A 14,083-nucleotide genomic window follows, 5' to 3' on the forward strand; every position below is an offset into this window, starting at 1 on the left:
ATGAAGTTAAATGGTTGTTTTTGCAAACATAATTACCACACTAAAATTCTATTTTTCAGTAATTATCTTTACTTTTCACTGTCTGCTGTCAGAATGTTAAATACCAGTGGCATATAAATTCTATAATTTAATACTTTAATGAAATGCAGAGCAGGAATACTAAGGCAAGTTTCAACTGACACGATTTGTGATAGCATGATCAAGTTTCCCTCATGGATTTGATCCACGTGGCATACGTCATCTGCCGCGTCAGAACAAATTGATACTTGAAATTCCTTGACTGGTTTGGAGTTGGTGAATCTTAAGGTTAATGAGCATGAGAAGTGCTTTGAATTCAGGGGTTGGTCTGAGGGATTTTTAAAGCAGTGAGGCTGAAAAATGGCTATATCCATAGCTAAAACATTTTGGAAGTAGAAGATATAATTCTGATTGTGTTACAAAAAGTATTTAAAGGTAAGTTAACAGAGTTAGTGGATAAGTTGCAGTTGAGGTTGGGCAAAGAAAGTAGACACTGTTGAAGTGATAGCACAGCATTTGAAGTTGGAAGTGATACCTGACACCAGTGAGCCACAACTGGTGGTAGTCAGACTCCAGCTAGAAATGAAGAAAATCAAATTTCAAAAAGCAAAGGTAATGAAAAAAAACTGGAACTAGATGCAGCAGAAAAAGAAAGGACATTCCAAAGGGAGCTGACAGAAAGGCAAGAGAGAAAAAAGACAGGAATATGAATTTGAAATGGCAAGGTTAAAAAAGGAAGAAAGAGAGAAGGAAAGAAAAAGAGAGTACCAACTTAAAAAGCTGGACTTTAAAAAAGACATCAGATGCTGCGGAAAGTCATGATGAAAAAAAACGCTAACCTAAAACCCAGCGGGGAGATGTTTAAATTTGTGCGAGCTTTTCTGAAGTTTTAAGAAACAGATGTGGAGGTGTTTTTTTTTTGATTTGAGAAGATAGCTAAACAGATGAAATAGCTACAAGAAAACTGGATATTGCTATTACAATCTAGGTTAGTGGGTAGAGCACATGAGGTTTATACTTCACTGTCAGAAGTGTCAGTGGACTATGATGTGGTAAGAAAGGCTATTTTGAGTGCATATGAGTTGGTACCTGAGGCATACAGGCAGAAAGTTAGGAATATAAGAAAACAGCCTGGGCAAACTGATATTGAGTTTGAGAGAGTAAAACAAAGTAATTTTGACTAGTGAACACAGGCATTAAAGATATAGACAACATATGCAGCTCTTAGAGAAGTAATTCTTTTGAAAAAATTTAAAGATTCAATTCCTTCAGTAGTGAGAACTCATGTGGAGCAACAGAAGGTTGAAACGGTAAGACAAGCAACAGAGATAGCTGATGATTATGAGTTAGTTCATAGAGCTAAACCTTTTATTTTGTCACCCTTTTAAATCAGAGGACAGAAAGTGGGAAGCTAAAAGGAAGATGGGTAGTTAGGGAAGAATAGTTGGACATTCTCAGGAAGTATTTCCTACATAAGAACAAGGAGCAATAGGCAATTCAGCCCCTCGAGCCTGCCCCGCCATTCAATATGATCATAGCTGATCTCATTTCAACCTCAACTCCAATTTCCCGCCCTCTCCCCATAACCTTTCAACCTGTTACTAATTATAAACCTCCTCAAATTTATTCAGCATCCCAGCATCCACTGCACTCTGAGGTAATGAATTCCACAGATTCACAACCTTTTGAAACAAGTAATTCATCCTCATTTCTGATTTAAATCTACCACCCCTTTGCCTAAAACTATGGCCTCTCATTCTAGAATGCCCCACAAGGGGAAACATCCGCTCCACGTCTACTTTGTATATCCCCTTTAGCATCTTATATACCTCAATTAGATCTCCTCTCATCCTTCTAAACTCTAGTGAGTATAGCCTAAACTGCTCAATCTCTCCTCATAAGATAAGCCCCGCATCTCTGGAATCAATCTAGTGAACTTCCTCTGAACCGCCTCCAATGCAACTACATCCTTCCGCAAGTAAGGGGACCAAAACTGTGCACAGTACTCCAGGTGTGGTCTCACCACTGCCTTGTACAGTTGCAGCAACACTTCCCTATTTTTATACTCTATTCCCTTAGCAATAGATGCCAAAATTCCATTTGCTTTCCTTATTACCTGCTATACCTGCATAGTAGCTTTTAGCGATTCATGCACAAGGACACCCAGATCCCTCAACTAAAGAGGAACATGCTAAGAGTAGAAGTGACACCTGAAAATTGAGGTGTTTTCATTGTAATGAAGTAGGACACACAAAGTCAATGTTTTGGAAATTACAGGGAAAATCTGTTGGAATTATTGGGATGCAGAAAAGTTCTGGGGTCTGAGTGGATTCTGAGACTCAAAGGCACAGGACAAAAGAGTGGTTTGTGTACAGGTAAAACAAAGAATCAATGATAAGTAAAGAACTGGGAATATGTTCACAATTTACCAAAGGGAGTTCTGAGGAGCAGGTCGCAGAAGTATTTATAAGATTTTGTATGTGAAGGGAAAGTCTTTCCATCTGTACAGGGTGGAGTAGGTAACATTAAAATTTTAAAAGGCACAGGGTATAGTCAATCCTTAATGTAGTGGGATAGTGATATTTGTTGTTCAGAGGGAGCATTGCAGGAACAGATGATAATATGTGGGGTTCATGGAGATGCTAAACCTATTCTATTGTAGAAGGTAAATGTAAAGAGTAAGTGCAAAACAGGTGAGGTGATTGTTGTAGTACTGGAAAATTGCCCATTGCAGGGGTTCAATTTATCTTAGGTAATGATATAGCTGGGTCACAGATGTGGATATTGGCTATGGTAGTTGAACAGCCTGTAAAGGTGTTTTCAACAGAAGTGTTGCAGAAAGAGCATCCTGGACTGTTTCCAGATTGTGTGGTAACAAGATCACAAGCTCACAGGTTGAAACAGGAAGAAGAGGAAGTTAAAAGGCAGTGAAAAGGTGTTGGAGTTCAATTAGCTGACACTGTTTTTGATAAGATTGTTCAGGAAGAAAGTAAGCTCAATTAGCTGACACTGTCTTTGATAATTGTTTGAGAAAGAATGGAGGATAATGGAGGTATTTAGCTCAAGGCAGTTAGTAGAGTTACAGAAAAAGGATCCACAAATAAAAGTTATATCAGACAGCTTACTCAGAGGTAGAATGTATTCCAGAATGTTATTACCTTAATGGTAATGTGTTGCTGAGAAAGTGACGGCCGTATCAGGGTTCAGCAGATGAAAACTGGATGGAAGTGCATCAGATTTTTGTACCATTTGGATATAGAAATGAAATGCTAAGAATAGCTCATGAAATTCCATTGGGGGACATTTAGGAATGAGAAAGACACAGGCAAAAATGCAAAAACATTTTTATTAGCCTGGATTGCATAGAAGTATAGTCAAATTCTGTAGAACATGTCACACATCAGGTGATTGGGAAACAACAAGCAGTGATTAAGCCAGCACCTTTAATTCCAATTCAAGCATTTGAAGAAACTTTTACTAGGGCCACGAATGATTGTGTAGGAGCCCTCCCCAAGAGGAGAAGTCGAAACCAGTACTTACTGACAATAATGGAGGTGTCTACAATGTTTCCTGAAGTGATACCTTTAATAAATATTACAACAAAGAGATTTGTGGAAGGTTGAATACATTTTTTTTTACAAGATATGGTTTACCAAAAGAAATACAAATCAGGTCAGGGTTCAAATTTCATGTCACAGCTGTTTAAGGAAGTAATGAACAGTTTGGGGATAAAATAATTTAAGTTAACAGCTTACCATCCTGAATCACAAGGGGTTTTAAAAACTAATGAGGGTGTATAGTCAGGACTATCCACAGGATTGGGTTAGGGGAATTCCATTCTTGTTATTTGCTATTAGGGATGCTTCTAATGCATTGACTGAATTCAGTCCTTTTGAATTAGTCTATGGTCATAAGGGGACCACTGAAATGTATTGATGAGAAATTGGTGGGTCAAAAATTGGAAACTTCCCTCTTGGATTATGTATCAATTGTCAGAGAAAGATTGAACAGGGCATGTGAACTAGCTAGTGAACATTTAAAGATATCACAGCAAGTGATGAAAGTGTAGGCAGATAGGAGAGCCACAGCTCGTAGTTTTATTGCTGGGGAAAAAGTGTTAGTTGTTACCAGCACTGGGTGATTCATTAAAGGCAAGGTTTAGTGAGCCTTACAGAATTGAAAAGAAATTGAGAGAAGTAAATTATTCAATAAATACTCCAGATAGAAGAAAGAAGCAGAGGCTATGTCAGGTAAATATGCTTGAAAGGTACTTTGACAGGGAAGAGGACCAAAAGAAGATATTAGTGGTGGTAGATACTGAGAGAGGTAGAAATGAAGGATTCTGAAATTGATTTTCCTCTAATCAAAATTGGATAATGAGGGGGTACTTGAACATTTAAATGTAATATTGAGTTACCTTCCAGAGAAGTGTCAAAGTGATTTGGAGAAACTATTGCAGTCACACAAAGCTATTTGTGGAAATAAGCTGGGAAGACAGATTTAGCTACACATGTAGTTTTTAAAAAAAATCTGAAGTCTTGGTAGACTTATTCAGGGAATGCATCTCAAAATAAATACAAATTACAAAACCGTTGTGATAGCATGATCAAGTTTCCCTCATGGATTTGATCCGCCTGGCACACATCATTTGCAGTATCATAACACAAATTAATTGACACTTGGTAAAAGCATATTAGTATGACTTGCATGTGCACCTGAACTGCCAGAAAGTAATTCCAGTAGTTAATTGGGATTAATATTTTGTTTTATGTTTGATCAGTCCATTTAATCAATTATAGTTTTGTCTTTTCAACAACGTGACATACATGTTCAGTGGCACTTCAGTCACTGTGACTAGTGGACATGGTAACATTTGGATCTAGCATTTTGATGCAGTCAGCTTTTATTTAACCAATTAAAATCAGAAGACTGATTCAAAGGGACAAAACAAAAACAAAAAGATGTTTACTGCAAGCCATACTATTTCAGAAGAGTCCTTTAAAATAATCTACAAACATTTAAAGGGTTTGGAAGTAGTTATTTTGCTCCCAGCAGAAGCAAGTGCGCAAAAATGATTCAAAATTCAGTTATCACCACAAGTTCAAATTTTAAAAGTGGTTTAATTTTCCAGCTTTTAGGTGCCTTAAAACAACTAACACTAACTTGTCTACCGCATTATATTTTAATAGAGCTTTTCCTGGTCCTGGAATATGCAAATTAAGTTGGAGAGAGCAAAAGATGTTAATGGACAGTGTAGGATGCAACACAGTCTGCAAATCGAGCAAGCAAAAGATTTGGTATGAGCTATGATTCGTTAAGATGTTAAAGTTATGAGGAAGCTGATAAGACATTGTTCAGCGGCAGTATGGAGCATTTGTGATGTTTAGTTAAACATGCCCTGTTCCCTTTTAAAGCCTTTGTTCAAGTATTCCCCATGAAGGAGTATTAAACAAGTCATATAGACAAGGTATGTACCTGCCTCTAACCTCTTGAGTCAATGAAACGACAGCTGTAACTGCTTAAACATTTATGGTTCCAGGTCAGAAAAATCCTCATCCTGAAGTAATTGGCTTTGTTTTGTTTAAAAACGATGTTTTGCAACCATACCAAAGTTTGACATCATACACAAGACTGATAAATGTAAAGATTGGGAATAGGTTCTCATTGCTTACATATAAATCACACTTCAAGGTAATTAATTATATGGAGTGGTGAGGAATTTCAGTAACATGATAATGCACTTCACAAGCAAAAACAAAAAATGTTGGAAAAACTCAGCAGGTCTGCTGACAGCATCTGTGGAGAGAAAGACAGAGTTAACGTTTCCAGTCCCTATGACACTTCTTCAGAGTTAAAGGGGAGTAGAAATGCTGAGATTTTCCAGCATTTTTTGTTTTTGTTTCAGGTTTCCAACATCAGCAGTATTTTGCCTTTATCTTAATGCACTGCATAAATTTTTTATTTAAATAAATATATTTACTATTCTTACTAGTTGCTTACTTAATTATCCCAGTTCAACAAGACTGATCATTTTAAAATACGGTTTCGTTTTCATCTGTAGAATGGGTCATCTTAGTCTGAACTTTACTGTGGTAGGAAAGTAAACGTTTCTCAGCTCGGTGAAACACAGGGGGCACTATGACCCAAATAGAACATTCACAAAAGTGTAATGTTAAAAGAGGAGGGACTTCCGCGTTGAAGCTTGCGTAAAACAGACGCAAGTGCCAGAATATATACGTAGGTTGGGGGATATTTACCGACAGTGCTTCATGGCTGAATTGTCACATTTCCCACAATGAATGATTGATTGTTCGTTCGGGCGGGCGTTCGGGCAGGGGGGAGGAGGCGGGGATTAGTGTTAAATATACCGAGAGGCACATCACAGGATTCTGCTAGCACCTGTCAGGAACTTTGCACTTTTATTCCCGATTGAGCAACTTCCATGGCAGACTGAAGTATCTCAAAAGTGTAGGGCGGAGGCGCAGCGCCTTTAACCAAATGAACTTTACGGGAAATCAGATGATCAGTGCTGCCCGGGGCGGGCATTTCTCGCTAACATTAGACCAGGAACCGATTCCTAAGAATAAACTCCACGGACGATTTAGCAACATAGGAGTTGAACGACAGAAGTCGCTTACATTTGTTAGCGCCAGTCCGCACTTCACTTCAGCCACTTCAAACACCTCGCGTCAGTACATTAATCGTCAGTGAAGCCAGTTCGCTCCCAACATTGAAGTGAATTTCATGAGTTTTATATGACCTCGGCTGAAATACTGGGCTTTGTACAGGCTCACACCGAATGTTTCTAATCTTAATTTCCAAAGTTTGGAAGCCGTATGGGAATGATCTAAGAAAGAGCCATAGAAAAAGAGGCATTTAGAATACCGCCCCGCAATTTCTTCTGCTGCATTTCAGTATGTACAATTATTTTCAACGTGGAATTCTGGGCCTCCGGGAATGTTATCCATATTCAAGCTTTACTTTCGGGGCATCTTTCCAGTCGGATTTCCATTTTGATGAGAATTGTTCCAAAAATGCTTGTTTTGATAAAAAAAAAATATTCATTCATTGAATGCGGGCGTCGCTGGCTAAGGGAGCATTTATTGCCCATCCCTAAATTGCCCTTGAGGTGGTGGTGGTGAACTGACTCTCCTTGAACCGCTGCAATCCATAAGATAACGCAGTCTATAAAACGGTCACTATCCAGAATCTTTCGAAAAGTATTGATTTTGCAATTAAGAGGTTAAATATAAACGCAAGAGTAGTTTTTTTGTAAGAGCATTAAACTTACAATCCATGGATCAGCGGTTTCATATCAAATAATTCCAGATCAGCTGAATATGAAGTGCTTCAATATGCAAAGATTCATAGCAAATTTAAAACTCACTTGCACGTACATAAGACATTTCCATTTGAAGCTATCATTTCCTGTTGACAGCGATGGCCAGAATCAACTGCACTTCACTTTGATTTGATCGACTTAAATGGTTTTCTGTTAGAGCTGAATTTACAGAAGCACGACAGAAACAGTATCGACACTGCCTGAAATCCGCACGAATTGTGTCCTAGTCAGTAACGAATCCTGCAAAAGTATTTGCTCAACCAAGAAACATCATAATCTGTTACACTGTAGCAGAAACATTCCCAGAATTTTAAGCAAAATATTCAGTTACAGGAAGGCGTTGTGTCACGGCTCGCAAATTTGACTAATCACGACAGGATCCGATATGGCTAAGAGATGGGCAGTTAGAAATACTCACGAAATTGGCTCATGTGCTGTCACCAACTATGGACTCTCCGCCATCATTTGACCAATAATAATCATTTTTAGCCCCTCTGCTACTTGCCAATAATGCTCAACCCCACAGTGAGATATAACCCAAATAAACTGAAATTCGACCTGAGTAAAGATCCTGAAATAAAAATCTTTGCAATTCAGAGTGAAGAAAATGTTTACAGCGAATATTAAAAAGTCTTTGGTTTTGCTTTAAATAGGGCAACTCCCCCAACATACACAGCAATCTAGAAAGTTCAGGTGGCTTTCAGATATATATTTTTTCTCTCCAAGACAATTTCTAAAGGTTGTATTTCTGATGAAAAACCGTGAGATTTTCCAACCCGCCGGAAACGGTAAAGGAGTGGGGGTTGCAATCACTGCACACTATTAGTCACTCGTCAAAAAAAAACGTAGTCTGAAAAATTGTTTCAACAGCCGAAACAGTTCTAAGATGGTAGTGTTGTAAGATAAAAGCAAAATACGGCGGATGCTCTGAAACAAAAACTACCACAGATGCTGTCAGACCTGCTGAGTTTTTCCAGAAATTTTTGTTTTTGTGGCAGTGTAGTAACATTGTTTCTCAATGCATGTACTGGTTAATGACAGTAAACAGAAAATTCATTTAATGAAACGCAACCTCATTTTTCCATTCGAAATTCTATACTGAAAAGTTATTTTTTTCTCACTTAGTTTAATTTGACAAATGGGAAGTAATGCATATTTCATTCTTAGCACAATAAACAGAGCGCCTTTTTTCTACTATGAAAAACCAGAACACATTCGTTGATATCACTAATCCATATTTTAATTCACCAATACAAGTGTTGCTGGCCATCTTGAATGACTGCACATTTCTGAAATTAGGACTGGCTAAGCGTTAGTAAAAACATTAATGGCATTTATACTAAAAAGTTGGCAGTTAAACACATTTTTTAAACAATACTACTGCACAGTCAGTGCAATTTGAAACTTAATGCTATTTTAAGCTAAATAGAAACATCGCGATATAGCACCTACAAAGGCAAATGATATAAGATATGATAATTATTCTAAAAAGATCGGTGATTGCTGCATAAAGTCAGTCATTCCAGTGAACAATTACAGGCTAATATATATATTTAAAGGTATCATATTTTTAACTGATGTTAACTTATTAAATATAAGTAAATAAATAAACAAAGCAGAAACCAAGAGTGCAGCTGCCCTCAAGTGCTTTTAATAAGTGGTTTTCTAGACTGATAATTCTCACACATCACATATTGCTTTAGGTTAAGAGCATTAAACGGAGTGCCCCAGGGTGGGGGGAAGAGGCTGATTTCCCTGTGCTTGCTAAAACACAAGAAAATGAAACCCAGCTCAGTAATGCTGTGTTATTACACTAAGTTTCGTTTCCTCTGCTGAGGTGGCAGGGAAATCACATTCTACAGATGTAAATTACACATTGGAAAAGCACACTTTAGATATAAATACTATATATCATACTAAGTATTTTGAAAATTGTTTGAATATAAAGTTTAAATGGCAACAGAAACACTCAGGTCATTCATTACCAGATTAGGTTAGATAATGTGTACAACACAGCTACAACATGTAGCTCTATTATAGATGAGTAAATATTCTAATTTTAAATTGTGTAACTTCACATTGATATGTGGGTGCAGTGTACCATACAGTCCTTTGAACTTGGAATAGAATGGCCATTCTTAAAATATTTTAATATACATGCAACCCACGCAAACTTACTGATCAATGAATTTTTACTCAATGAATAATTAGTTGTCTCTAGGATAATTTCTTTGTAACCGGATAAAGCCCAACTGGTGTAGGTAGCTCTCTTAGTCTAGAGGTTTCACAGTCACCACAGTAGCAGCTTTTTTCCATCAAAATGGTCTTGATGTCTGTTCCAAGGTACAATGATACAGATCTGTCACAGAGTATGATGTGTACTGATGACCCATCACCCACACTAGGGGCTGGCCCTCCAATTGAGCTTAATGACAAAGGGACTCCGTAATACATAGCTTAGAGTCAAGCTCATTACCCTCCAGGCACTGCCACACATTTCTGTATCAATTTAGATTTTAAAGAATTATAAAACAAGAAAAGACATTGGCCAGAATTTTCCCGTCGCCGATTTGGGGTTGGGGCCCTCTCACTCACGGGAAAATGACGTTGGGGGCATTCCGGTCCATTTACACTTTTAGGAAGGCGGGCGGACAGCGAAATCAGCTGTCCGCTCGCCAACTTGTCAATGGCCAATTGAGGCCATTGACAGGATAATTAAGCTCATTGAAAGACCTGCCCATCCAACATTAAGGCTGGCGGGCAGGCCAGGAGCCCCAGTGGGCTTCTGAAAAAAGATAAAACCTCATCCACTGGCGGGATAAGGTTTCATCTCAGTTTCTAAAAGTTTATTGAAGTTTCACTCATATTTATTAACATGTCCCATCTCGTGTGACGGTGTCACATGAGGGGGACATGTTAATAATGTTTTTCTTTCTCTATTTTTAAAGTTTTTTAAACATTCAGCACTCTCCCTGAGATAGCACTTAGTCTCAGGGAGCAGTGCGCTCTTTCGCGTGCATGCGCAAAAGAGTGCACTTTGACAAATGGGGAACCCCTCCACCCCCTGCACAGGAAGCGCATAGTGCTTTCTGTTGGGCAGGCCGCTGGGCGGGCCTTAATTGGCCCGCCCACGTAAAATGGTGGCCAGTCCCGTTTCGGCGGCAGAGTTTGGCTGCCTGCCCACCGCCGAGCCGGTGGGGCCCGCCCACCCATCAAGGTCAAAATTCTGGCCATTATTTCCTAGTAGCTTTATCCAAACTTGGGGACAAGCCTGGGGTTTACAAAAGAGAAACTTCCCCTACAAAATCAAAGACTTTCAAGATGTGCATAAGAGTAAATATACCATGTGACCTTGAAGGGATAAGGAAATTTGAACATACCAACAGTATAACGGACCTGTCCCACAACGCCTGCCTCCAAACATCAACATCAGCTGTTCACCTGCCTTACAAGTCCAATAACATTAAATATGGCAAGAAAAGCAAAAAGTGAAAATGCCCCACAGTTGGTTGAATTAAAAGTGTAGCCTTTCAATTTTTTCCCAGCCTTAAAGAAATGGCAAAGAGCACAGGCACATTGGGGAAGTGGTAAATATAAATTAGTCAGACCCATAGTCCCGAAAGTTCAGCTCTCATGCCTCCCAATAGTTAAAATTAAATCATTCGCTGGTTAACAAGAGTTGATTTGAACCATAAGAAAGATCCTAAAAAGACATGTCAAGAGATCTGACCCACAGCAAATATAGAAATTTCTTGTCAGAAAATGAATACTGTACCCAAAGATAAACAACATAATCATTAAATGACTGAATTGTGAAATAAGAGTGTTAATAACACAAAAAGCTGAACTGCCTGCTGTATTAGTTCACATGATAAGCATCTTGGAGTAGAACTTCTGCAAGGATTCCTCAATTGCTGTTATTACTTTGGTGGAAACCCCAGATAAACAGCTTAAAGAGCAGTTTACATCTTTTCTACAACACTTTTGCCAACCTTCAGCCATAGTTATGCGGACAGTTGAAAGAACCACACAAAATTCCAGTTTCCAAGTTTTAGTACAACAATGCAAACATGTACTTTTGACCCAGTTTTACTAAAACAGTCGGGAATCTTTAGTGTTACATTTTAAACTGTTCATTTTAAAACTGTAGGTACAACTCATATTTTAGGGAATTTATGGTTGGATATTTCTGCTTACAACAGTTGTGAGAGTAGAGCTTAGCCCTACCTTCACCCTAAATAAATTCCTGGAATTGCAAATAGTTTCCATCCTTCCCATTTCATCGCTACTTTGAACCAAATTTGAATTGTTCAAATGTGGTTCATTGCCTGTTTCACCTCAAAAAACTTCCCTATGGGTGATTTATGAAACAATAAGTTTTCTGATAGCTTTATAATATGAACCATAGGTTTATTTTGTTAATTACTCCCAAAGGGGTTTTCATGTGAGGAATGACAAAATTATTTTTACAATGTGTGTAGCAATGGGAAGTTCAACTCAAATTTTTGTTAAAATTATCTACACATTTTCCGTCATTTTTTTTACATTAATACCCATGTTCACATTTATCTTGGACATTGCCTATGAAAGCAAAACCTGCTGTAATTATGCCCTCCTGCCAGTGGTGATGCCAGGTTTGTTCAGTTTTGTTTCTCCAGCTCGATTGACGGTGTTGCAGAGGAACTCCTATGCTCAGAAAGACAATGTTTGGGGTCAAATTGGGCATGAACGATATCTGCTGGCCCTGGTTCATTATCCTTACCCATTAACCTGCTGAAGACTATGTACACATGGTGTTAAGACGAAACAATGTTGCATGAGATTAATAAGCAACAAACAAGCAGGTAGTCCTGAGCAAATTAACTTTTTCAAAAAATTATTCAATAGATAAAATGCAATTTCTCCAGCAAGAGGCACTGTGGAGGTGGTTTTTTGCCAATATTTTCCATTCCTGAACCCAGAGGTCGTGCGATCAGATAGCCCAGCACTCGCTGAACCTGAACTTTCCTATTCACTGTGGCTCAATATAATGGTTAAGTACTGCATTAAAAGCAGAAGATGCTGGAAATACTCAGCAGGTCTGGCAGCATCTGTGCAGAAATAAAAACAGAGTTAACACCTTATGGCTCACTCCTTTTCTTTATTATTACTCTAGCCACTGGCACAATCTTCACCTCTTACAGCAGCACTTCCACAATGAAACTTCACACTACACTCCAAGGGCAGCTCTTGCTCTATCACTAACCACCATCACTCACAACAATTACTACACACACAACCCTCAAACCACTTCCTCTGCCTATAAACTGCTTGCTACCCTCGCATCCCTCATTTCACCTTTCCCATACCACTTGGTGCACAACTGCTTGCCTCACCTTCTTCTTGCAGGACTAGCTAGCACAGAATGCTCACCAAAAATAGGCCACCTGAGGAACATTTTCGCTTTTAACGCTCTCATCCTGCTTGAGGAAGACCATGCAGCACAAGTGCAATCACTTAGATTTACTATAGATGACGTCAAATTCAGTGACTTCCTGCTAGTGCCACGTTAGTAAATGAGCACCCACATTATCACTCTGGTCTCATCAAGTACCACACAGGCATTACCATCCTCTTTTTCTGTTTCTGAGTCAGGAGAGGGTAATACTCCAGCCATTCTTATCTGCTACTCTTTTCTGCTGTAGATTCACCACATAAATAGAAAACATGGATGATGATGATGAAGCAGGGGAATCTTTTGCCCCTCATCCCCTGTTGTGATGGTACGTAAGAGGATGAGGTCTAGGACTAGGCTACCCATCAATTGCTGCTTCATCCTGCTTTACCTTCCCCTGCGCCCTTCCCCTTCCAACTTGCCATCTGTAGATGTTCTTTCCTCCCACAGCACCAGTTCAGAGACTTCCCCTGGGGTGGGGAGGAGGAGGGAATTATGGTAGTGAATATGTGGCATCAGGTGATACACACAGCATGAAAGAACCATAACACTAGAGGAGTAAATAAGGATGTTCCCCCTTCTCAATGGAGTCCGAGAAGTAGAATGCCAGTTTTCAGTGTAATGCGACTCATAGTTATTGGTCTGAAGAGAAGGATATTTAAGGCACTTTGAACCTGCTTGTAGATATGAACTTCATACCTACACGCAGTTTTGAAGTTCAACTCAGAAGTTGTGCAGCAACTGGTCGGCATGTCTCTCGAGTCTACAACTATCCTTTGCAGCAACATAACCATAGTATTGAGCTCCTTGTAGGTACCAACAGAGCAAGTGATTGCTTGACCTGCAGCAGCTCCTGACCTAAAAAGGGTGCCTTATGTGGTAGTTATATCTCCACTGATAGGCATCATCATGGAAAGGAGCAAAAAGGGCTGATGTGCTGTCATGTGATTAGTAGTGATTTGAGGCAATGTCCCTTTTTTGGAAAATAGGGAGGAGGCACAGTTATGGTGTCAAAGGTAGGCTTTGTTCCAGGGATGTCTTTAGTGATGACACATGCTGTGATACCTCTTGCAGTAAATGCCATCCCAGTTTACTTGCTGACATCTTGTGATCCTCCTCCTCCAAGTAACAGCTTAGATTTCTGCCTGCTTTTGCATCTGTTTTCTGAGACAAAATTCTTTGTTGAACTGGCTCTATTGCAGTAACTGGTCTTCTTCTGCACTGACAAGAGCACAGATCCCTTCTTGACAATTCCCACACTGCTTGGGATTCTATTCCCCTGCTGCTGA

At 39.1% G+C, this 14,083-nt stretch overlaps 1 protein-coding gene across 1 annotated transcript in view; it reads right to left on the reverse strand.

Annotated features, from left to right (window-relative positions):
• Positions 1 to 14,083, reverse strand: part of jak1 (Janus kinase 1) — a 159,648-nt gene that overhangs the window by 124,079 nt on the left and 21,486 nt on the right. The gene's annotated exons all lie outside the window — the stretch shown is intronic.

The sequence above is a fragment of the Carcharodon carcharias genome, chromosome 16 (genome assembly GCF_017639515.1).
Source record: "Carcharodon carcharias isolate sCarCar2 chromosome 16, sCarCar2.pri, whole genome shotgun sequence".
Taxonomy (NCBI): domain Eukaryota; kingdom Metazoa; phylum Chordata; class Chondrichthyes; order Lamniformes; family Lamnidae; genus Carcharodon; species Carcharodon carcharias.